Raw genomic sequence first — 10,509 nt, 5'->3', positions numbered from 1 at the left:
GTGATTCTGCATGCACATTCACTCTTAAAAATAAAGGTTCTTAAAATGTTTTGTTGCCCTTTCTATTGTACAAAAGGTTATTATTCTAAACACTATAAAATGTAAGAATGTAGTGATTCTTTTAAGAAATTTTGTCCAAAATTATGTTTGGGGGAACCAAAAATAGGTGTTCAGTATAGTTGCTTGCTGTGATGACCCTTTATACCACCTTTAGTTTTTTAAGTTACTTTATGTTGGTTGTTCAATAGCCACTGTCGCACCTCCCAATCATTTTTAAACCAAAATTGACTTAAATCAGATATTTTACTGATGATACAACCTAAGTTTACACAGATGTGAAAAAACTATAAACACCTAAATTATAAGGTACAGATATACATTTGGTTCCAATATTTATGTACCTTTCAGGTAGTAATATGTGTGTAAGGAAATTGTATTAGTTTAGTTGCCAATTATTTATCGATTCTCATAAAAAGCTTTTTTTATAAATAAGAATTATGGTTCAAGATTCATGGCAGTTGTTTTGTTTGGAGTTTACTTCCCGACCACTATAGCATTATTTTTATCTATGAACTTAAACAGTGACACTATAGGGGCACACCACAATTTTTTGCTTAGGTTTGCATATGTGGTGTGTTCTCAAAGACAGCTTTCCTAAAATAATATCCTATTATATATTTCTAAAATAGGAAATAACCCAATATCGCTTTATAGTATCGCAATGTTACGCATCACATTGCACCGCAACCACTGTACTGTGTGTGACATGTGTGTATCAAATTGTGAAATTCTTTCGATACATAACCCTAGTAATATGCTCTCTTTCCGTATAAAGTTGTACATTTTGAAAAGGGTTTTGCCTCAGTGACGGATTTTGTATAATAATAGTAGTTTATGCTGTAACAACATGTAATGTTTTAGATAAAAATGCCCTCCAACGGCTATGTAATCTGCAATATCTATGATTTAGTGCCATATTATTTTATTTGTATTACATTGTACTATTTCTTTATGGGAAATTGAGTTCCTCCTCACTGTTGATATCATAATTTGTTATCACACATAATGCTTTTTGTCAGGTACACATCTGTTCTCATAAATCTCATAGTGGATTCACACTGTTAAAGAAGCTGACAGCCCAGTAACAGAAGATGGTGGCAGATCTTGGGATTGGTAGCCGTGATATGGGTTCCACATCGAAGCGACTCACAAAATTTGTCAAAGCAATCTCCCTGGTGCTTTCCTCTCCAGAGGTGTCTCAGTTTTGCCACTTCACTGGTCAGTAAATTTTGATTCTCCAGCATTTCAGCGAGTTTTTGCTTTTATTCAGCCTTTCATTTGTATTGGTTCTATTTATTTTTGACATTGTCTTTTATCAACTGTCACTTGTAGATATTGGGGCACATATTTGATCTCAACATATTTGACGGTTTACATTGGATAGTATGGCCCGGTACGGTACCATGTGGCTGGGCTCACATGAGTAACGGGTGTTTTTTGGGCGTAACGTGCAATAAACCAATGAGAGTCTTATCTCTCATCCCCTCTAAAGGCCAGTTGCGCTGGCGCTATGTCTAATTCCTATTCAGATGACGGACTTTGTAAACTGAAAAACTAAGCAGAGGAAGAAGATCCCCAGTTTAAGATTAATGTTAAATAATTGTGTTGTTTCTCACTTGTATTGTAATCTCATAAAATAATTTGCAAATATGCAAGAAAAGGTTTGTACTCTAAAAATACAAACAAGAGATAAAGAATTTACAAACGTGCGGAGCCGACGCGTTTCAGCACTCTGAGAGCGGCATGGGTTTTTTAAAAGCATAAGGCTACTTAAAATTGTTCCTTATCTTGCCATATCTACAGGTACAGAGTCATCATATACAAAAATCCGTGGGAAAGCATTTAAAAAACATTTAAAAATAGATGCATTTGTTTAAAGAAAAGCATTTATTTACTTACCAGGCTACAGGTGAAGCAGCTCTTTATGCCTTCTAATGTCTCATAATCTGTCCTCATTTATGTCCAAGAGACTCAATAATAATCTTTTACATTTTAATCCTTTAATTTTTCATATTTAAAAGTGTTTTGTGCTGCTGCGCATCTATGTGTGATAATCAAACCCACATTGTCGTTCCATTTATAGGCGCATATTTCTAACACACTCATTAAATAACAAAAACACTATTGCGCCATAGACTTTAGACCAGGTTTTTGTTGGTCAATGGCGTAGTCTATTTTAGTTGCTTTAAAATAACAACGCGCCAACAATGCACCTGAACACACCTCGTTTTCAGACCAGAACGCCCATACAACGTGGCACTAAACGTGAAAATGATAATTGCGCTGGGTTGGAACTAGCAAAAGACTTTGCGTGGCGCCAGGTGTATGATAGGGCCCTTAGTGCTCTTCCGCTATACAATATAGTTCCCTTTTATTCGCTTAAAAATTTGCCATGTTTTATTTTGTGCCACCATACTTACTCGTGTAACTACTCAAGTAACAAAATCTTTAAATAGGAAAAACATGAAAGTGTTTGGTGGCTTTAAAATTCATCCCTGTTTGGAACCTTAGGAATGAATGGGGCTAGATTAAATGCTAACACATTCACGACACGCCGTACAAAGATTAAATGCACACATTGAAAAAAGATAGGGATGTATTATTTCATCTAAGTTGACGTAAGAACATAGTAAACTATTGAAAAACATTGGTGTTTTCCTTTAAGCATGATCACAATGACCCTTACAGGTTTAAAAGTTACATTCATACTTTTTGGTCGTCTCTGAATACACACTTTTGCACTAAATGTTACTAGCTTTGGTAATGTATTGACTTTCCCAACATTTATCAGTTTAATTGTTTTTCATTTAACCAAGAAAAGCAATTATAAAGAGTTTTATTATTTTTAATAGTAAACTGCCAAGGAGCAGTTTAAGTATTTTGCATTCAATAAAATGAGAGGGGAAGTAAAACAATAACAACTAAAATAAAAACATACATTCACATGCAGGACATATAGTGCCAGTGATATATAGTACACAGATTGGTGTTTATCTGTGGGCGAGAAGAAAATGTAAACAGATCAGGGCTGATTAAATATGTAGATTTAATTGTATTATGAATGCATGTAATAATTTTAACTAATGTAGTTATATGTGAGATGCTCACACTGTCTGTGATTTTAGAAGAGCATGTGATTATCTAATGCATTTGATTTTGTTGAACGTAATGGGAAACAAACCTTTATAAGTGAAAATAGAGATATATTCAGCATCCTGAAATGACAGATATCCTATAAAGTTAATTACACTTAAAGACACATGCATTAGCCGGAGATGTTAATGTGGACATTTAATGCAGGCCTGTGATATAATCTGTGGTCACATTTATATGTTTTTATGCATTATGTAAAAATGTTTTGTCCAGCTTTTTGATAAATATGCTAATTTGTGCTAAGTTGTAGGAAGCATAAGAACAGGATGATTTAATCTTTTTTTTAATATTTGCCTTTGCGTACAGCTCCAGTTAACACATTTTGGTTTTGTTTAAGTAATGTGTTATGACATGTGTTACTCTTAAAATTGCTGGGTTGTTTCAACGTACAGTACAAACCCAATCGTTGTGTTAAATTAACCTAAAAAATCTCCAATATATCCCATCCATGGGTTGAAAAAAGAATTGCATTTTCAACCCAACATTTGGTCAAAAGGGACAAACCCAGTTGTTGGGTTAAATGAACCCAGAAAATGTTTATATATGACCCAACAATAGGTTACCAGGTTGGGTTCATCTCTTTTTGACCCAACGCTGGGTTGAAAATAACCCCAAAAATGTTATAGTATAGTTTCATTTAAATCCCAACATTTGGCCTTGTCTGTATTTTACCTAACCATGCATTAAAACAACCCAGCATTTCTTTTTGACCGCTCATGTCAGGCACTCATTAACTGAACCATCAGTTTAGACTGTTATCAGTCAGAATGACTGACTGAGCATGTGAACTAGCAACTGTGTATACGTGTGCTCACTGTGACAGTTTACTACAAAGACATGCCACCCACATATCTCTCTGCCTTGTATCAGTGCGTATCACATGGCATATCAGCCAGACTGTGCAATGGCCACTTTTGTTATCTATCACTCTCTCATTCAGTTAATAGACTCACAGAAACACCCTAAAGGCTGAACCTGGATCTGTTGGCAACTTGAGTTGTGATATTTAAGATTAGGAATAGGCCACAATGGCAGCTTTAAGGTCATCAGATGTGGAAAACTGCACAGACTGTGATGTGGGTGCTTATTTTAATGGCCTTTATTGTATTTCTGGTTACCTTAAAGGGATCCACATTTTGACAAAAATTAAAATACCAAACCTAATAATCAGAAAATCAGACTTGTGTCAGTCACTAATCATTGACACAGTAAAGATAAATAGTTGTTATTACACCGTGGCGGCTGGTGACCGCTCTTCTGAAGGGCACAAATTCAAAATATGTGTTTGGAGTGTCATGTGTGTTGCTCGCGTTTTCTAAATATGTGTTTGTTGCGTCATGTGCAATGCTTTGAACTGGTTCACAGAACGAAAACCAGAAACTTTTGATGTTTTGCAAGGAACAGAAAGAAACCAGAAACTTTCAAAAAAATATATGTCCTGGAACAGAATTGTTTATTTAAAATAATTGTAACCGGTTAATACCGTTTTTTTTTTGTTCTTTGACAAGATTTCTGTGCAATACTCTGTGAAGTTTACTTCCGGTCGTCGTTGACTCATCAGAGAAATGAGAAGCTTGCCACCAGCAAGTAGCCTAACTCAAGCCCAAGTCTCTAATGCTCAATCATAAGAGGTAAATGAAGAGTTTCTTTGCAAAACGAGTTAAATCCGTTTTTTTAATTTTTCAGAAATCTTGTTTTTTGGTTGTGCATTCCAATTAATATCAATTCAACTGCAGTTGGTTTGTTTTAATTTAAACCTTCATGACTTAAAAATACAGCTAAGTAGCACCATAAAACAAAATAATAACATAATAATAAACATGTTTTGACAAAAATGTTAAAAAACGGATTTATCTTGTTTTGCAACGAAACTCTTCAAATATTGTAGGCTACCAAGTATTTCAAGATGTTTGTTTATTACTAATTAGTGGTGTAATGGATCACAGTTGATCCGTGATCCGTACAGATTATGACCAACAGTTCGGCTCGCATGCAGTTCGTGGATTAATACGCAAATTTAAATAGGGTGAAAGTTGATCATTTGCACGTGTTTCAAAGGCTTGCAAATGTTCACACTTAAGGGATTTTAAACCATTGAATTGCTAAAAGGCGCTAAAGTGAGCAATTTTCTGTACGCACAGACGCACATGCGGTTAAATTTGTGCAGTCCAACTCCAATCAAACGTGATTAACCCTATATCCTTCAAAGATCAGAACTCTTAATGTATAAACTTGAGAGAGAGTTGCGCTACTGTGTCTCATGTAGTCCATTAAAATACATTTGACGAATAAAGCACTGAAAAACAACGTCATTTTCACTTTATGTGGAGCGACAGTTTATGCTGCATCTTCTTCCCAAAGCGCCGTTTGGAATTCGTCCCCCGTCTGTGTGTGTGTGCGCGCGTGTTTAAGTGCACTCAACAAATGTAGGCATGTCAGAATTACAGTTATGCCGCTTACATAACGTAGCCTTTTTTAATGACAAGATAGAGACTTAAGGAAATTATGTAGACTATTAGTTTAAGTTTAAAGAACAAGTTCGGTATTTTACACTTAAAGCCCTGTTTTCAGATTGTTTATGATGAAATAGAACGGTTTTGACTGAAATTTCGACATATGCGGCTGCCCCGAGAATTTTCAGGTTTTTGTTGTTTCACCTTCCACCTCTACAATGTGCTACAGGTGAACTGGAACAATCCTTCCTAAAATGCATTAAACTTTCGACTGGTCGGGGGTGTTCACTGATATGCTCACACAGAGATCGCTGCAAAATACGCATTCCAACAGGTTTTATCGTAGTTTTTGCCAACTCCATTGACTTGTATTAGATGTGCTGTGAGGTACGGTATTACTCCGCGCCGGGAACTTTGTTTGTATTCTTGCAATTGGCAAAGGCGGATTAGTGCCACCACCTGGGCTGGAGTTTCTATTTTTCAAGCTCTCAACGGAAGAATATACGGGTGTGAGGCGTTTGGAAAAATAAGTCCACAAGTGTACAACGAATGCTAAAACACCTGTTGGAAAGCATCTTTTGCAGCGATTTTTGTGTGAGCGTGTCGGTGAGCACCCCTGACCACTCGGTGGGTTTCACGTCTTTGTAAACGAAAGTTTAATGCATTTTAGGAAGGATTGTTCCTGTGCACCTATAGACACATTGTAGAGGTGGGAGGTGAAACAACAAATACCTGAAAATTCTCGGGGCAGTCGCATATGTCGAAATTTCAGTCAAAACCGTTCTATTTCATCATAAACAATCTGAAAACAGGGCTTTAAGTGTAAAATGACGAACTTGGCCTTTAATGGATCAGCCTACTTATGCCTACTTGTATGTCCCACAGCTGACATGAAATGTTTTTAACCGGTGCGGGAACTTTATTTTTTTTTTCTAACGGGTTCAGGAAGGTCAATTTTAGGGTTGAACAGAAAACCGGAAACGTTACAATACTGTTTCTGTTCGGAACAAACCAATTAGGAAAAAATTCTGGTTCAAAGCCCTGGTCATGTGAACCATATGCATCACATGTTTTGTCAAAATAAGTGCCTGTTGCACACAAAAAAGCCGCTCACGTTCACAAAATACACGCACGACACTCCCTTAACAGTAAACTCTGATTACGCATGAGATTATGCGAATACCTGGCAAAAGCGAGTGTCTCTTGTATCATAAACCCTTTAGACGCATCTGCAGCAGGCACTTATTTTGACAAAACACGTGATGTGCATAGGTTCGCTCGACGCGCCAAACACACATTTTTAAATGACGAACCACACACATGACAGGCTACATACATGTTGTGACGAACTTCGCATTGTGTGCCCTCGAAAAAAGCAGTCACCAGCCGCCACTGCTGTTACATTCAGTTTTCCCTCAGCACCTGTTATGTTGTGCTGGTTTACTTTTTAGTCTTTGGAACTTTAACCTTTAATTTTTAAACTTGTTTGCTTTTTGTTGATGCCTACACTCTTAAAAATAAAGCTTTCTAAAACCGTCTGTATGGCTCCTGGCGGTACGGTTCCATAGTGAATCTTCAACATCCACAAAACTGTTGCACAAAAGGTTGTTTGTAGTGTAAAGTATTCTACAGACTATGAAAATCCAAGAAAGATTCAAATAAACTTGGGGTTTTAAGTGCATTAAGTTCATAAATTGTAAAGCTAAACCAGATATGTGCCCACTTGGACTCTCTGTCTTTATCATATCAATATTCTTAGGGAAAGTATTAAAAGAAGCCCTGGTGTTATGTTTAAACGGAGGTGAATGTCATCAAAGCTGTCAGTCATTCAGCAATCAGGTTTGTCATTTTAGCCAGTACTAGTCTCCACAAACCTCTTTTGTACACACACAAACACGCAGACAGATATGCGCTCGCACACACACACATTGCTAAGTGGTGTGTGTTTACAGCTTGTTCATTTCCACTCTGCAACTGTTGGCTAAGGGAGTAGGGGCAAGAGAGGGAGAGAAAAAGAGGGTGATCGGAAGAGAGAGGGAGGGCTGGTGGGCAGTGTTTTTGTCCTGAAGAGAAATAGCCCTCTAGCTTGTAATTGGAGGCAGAGAAAGAGAGAAAGGAGAGGGAGGGAGCGACAGCAGAAATTGCTTGGCTCGGGCTGTGTGGGATGATAGTGTTTTTGACAGGTAAATAAGGCTGTGATTGTCGACAGTTACACTGCACCTTGCTGACCCCCACACACACTGGCCTCCTCCATCTATATTTCACTCTGACACGCATGCTGACTGCCCCTCTCTTCTCTTCCTTCTCTCTGTCCTTTCTGTCTTTTAATCCCTCAATCGCTCTTTCTATCTCTTCCTTTTCTTTCGTCTTTTGTTTGGTGTATCTTACCCTAGGATACATCACACAAATGCTTTCAGCTTGCGTTTAAAAATGTTGTTTTTCAGACAAATCCGCTTTTACACTCAAGTCTACGTTGACATCATTCTATATTTCATAGATCTGTAATTTGCACTACACAAAATCACCAGGGTTAGGTGTCCTACTGAGTTAGAGCAACATTTTTAAGTGTTAATAACTACCTTTCACTTGCTGTTTACCAGGTGCACTTTCTCAAATTGTCTCTTTAACACCTCATGCAAAACTTGAGCTAAAACTTTTTAATATAGCAATATTCAGGTACTGTAGCTATAGCTTCCTGTAACCTTTTGCCTATGTTTGTTTAAACTGTAAATAACAGAAAACTACAATTTATTTTAAAAACATTAAACTAGTGCTATCCGCTTGTTAAGTCTGACATCATGCAGCGTGTCCGGGTCCGACAGATCTCGAAAGCCATAGGGAAATAATTAAAAATCATGCTACTATACACCACCAAATGCAAAACTACCAGAAACACCAGATCCTAATTTTTATCTTCGTAACAAAAACCGAGATGACCAGACGTGGACTCATGGACACACCGTGAGCCTGGAGACTGCTGTGTACACTGTGAGTTTATAAAATTTTGGCTTAAATGTGTAATATGAATAAATAGTGGTCATAAATGGTGATGGTTGATGACAATATTTTTATATAACTATCCCTTTAAAGGTGCAGTGTGTAAATTTTAGCATCATCTAGTGGTCAGGTTGCAAATTGCAACCAACGGCTCAGTCCACTGCTCACCCCTCGCTTTTAAAACGCATAAATAGGCTACAGTAGCCGCCAACGGAAAAACATGTCATCGTCGGAGACAACTTAGTAAAAAAGTTTGTCCGTTAAGGGCTTCTGCAGAAACATGGCGGCACAAAATACGCACAACCGGCGCAACGTCATGGAATGTCTCTGAACAGGTTCACGCCCACTTTTGGGGGAAAACAAACTAGACTCCCCATTGACTTCCATACAAAATAGCGGAACAAAGGAACGTTCACACATCCGGCAGGCGTAAATAACTTAAGAAATCACTCAGATTAAACATGTAGTTATCTGTCCACCATGCCTGCCATAGAGCGCGAAAGATACATTAACACATTTATATTTGGTCAATATAAAAAGATGTCCCTTTCTTTCTCGCAGCGTCAAATTTGTGTAATAACGCCCCATTGGCCAGAGGTGTCTTACCCGAACATTTACTCGTACTTCATCGAGTCAACAAGGAACCAGTGAATGATTTTACTTCGTATTTGAAAGTTACTTCGTATTTATATATTATGTCTTTATATTTAGAGTACTGAGTGCACTTTTTCGTCCATCCTTACAACTAACTGGCTTTGTGATTTTCCAGCAATCACTGGATGGCGTTACAAATTTGACGCTGGGAGAATGAAAGCGACGTGTTTTTTTATTGACCAAATTAAATGTGTTAATGTATCTTTCGCGCTCTATGGCAGGCAGGGTGGACAGATAATTACTCGACATATTTAATTTGTATGATTTTGAAGTTATTTACACCTGCCGGCTGTGTACGAACGTTGCTTTGTTCCGCTATTTTGAATGGAAGTCAATGAGAATGTCAATGGTGACGAAATTTACAGTCAAGTTCCCAGATGTGCCGGTAGTCCGTATGGCCACTTCCACGTAAGGGGACCCTCTGTGTATGTAGATAAAAACGTCTCATTCTAAGTTAATAAAAACATAATGGTTCAGTATAAAAAGGTCTTCCCCTGATAATATAATTTTGTATATTACTTTGCATTCCTGTCAAGAGATCCTTCTAAACATTACACACTGCACCTTTAATATTAATAAACCAAAGACGAACCTTTGACTGAAAAGATGCTTTTTCAATGGCATCGCTGCAAAAATCCTTTCTAGCACCCCAGAGAGGATGGTTCACCCAAAAATTTAAATTCTGTCATCATTAAGTTAGTGAGCCCCCATTCACTTTCATAGTAGGAAAAAGAATACTATGGAAGTGAATGGGACTCAACGGTTTGATTACGAACATTTCTCAAAATATCTTCCTTCATGTTAATCAGAACAAAGAGATTATACAGGTTTGTAACAACATGAAAGTGAGTAAATGATGACAGAATTTTATTTTTGGGTGAACCATCCCTTTAAAGCAATCCGAAATTACAGGCCAATATGTAAAAAAGCAGATGGATGGATGGATGGATGGATGGATGGATGGATGGATGGATGGATGGATGGATGGATGGATGGATGGATGGATAGATAGATAGATAGATAGATAGATAGATAGATAGATAGATAGATAGATAGATAGATAGATAGATAGATAGATAGATAGATAGATAGAACGTTTTCTCTTCTTTAGCACCCCTGTATCTCTTCTATCCCTTTCCCCTCTTCTATCTCTTCCCATCCTCTTTTATCAAGTCAACAACCGTCTCTCCCC

This window comes from Misgurnus anguillicaudatus, chromosome 10, assembly GCF_027580225.2.
Source record: "Misgurnus anguillicaudatus chromosome 10, ASM2758022v2, whole genome shotgun sequence".
In the NCBI taxonomy this organism is placed as follows: domain Eukaryota; kingdom Metazoa; phylum Chordata; class Actinopteri; order Cypriniformes; family Cobitidae; genus Misgurnus; species Misgurnus anguillicaudatus.
The sequence above is the reverse complement of the archived record's forward strand: the minus strand, read 5'-3'. Positions refer to the sequence as shown.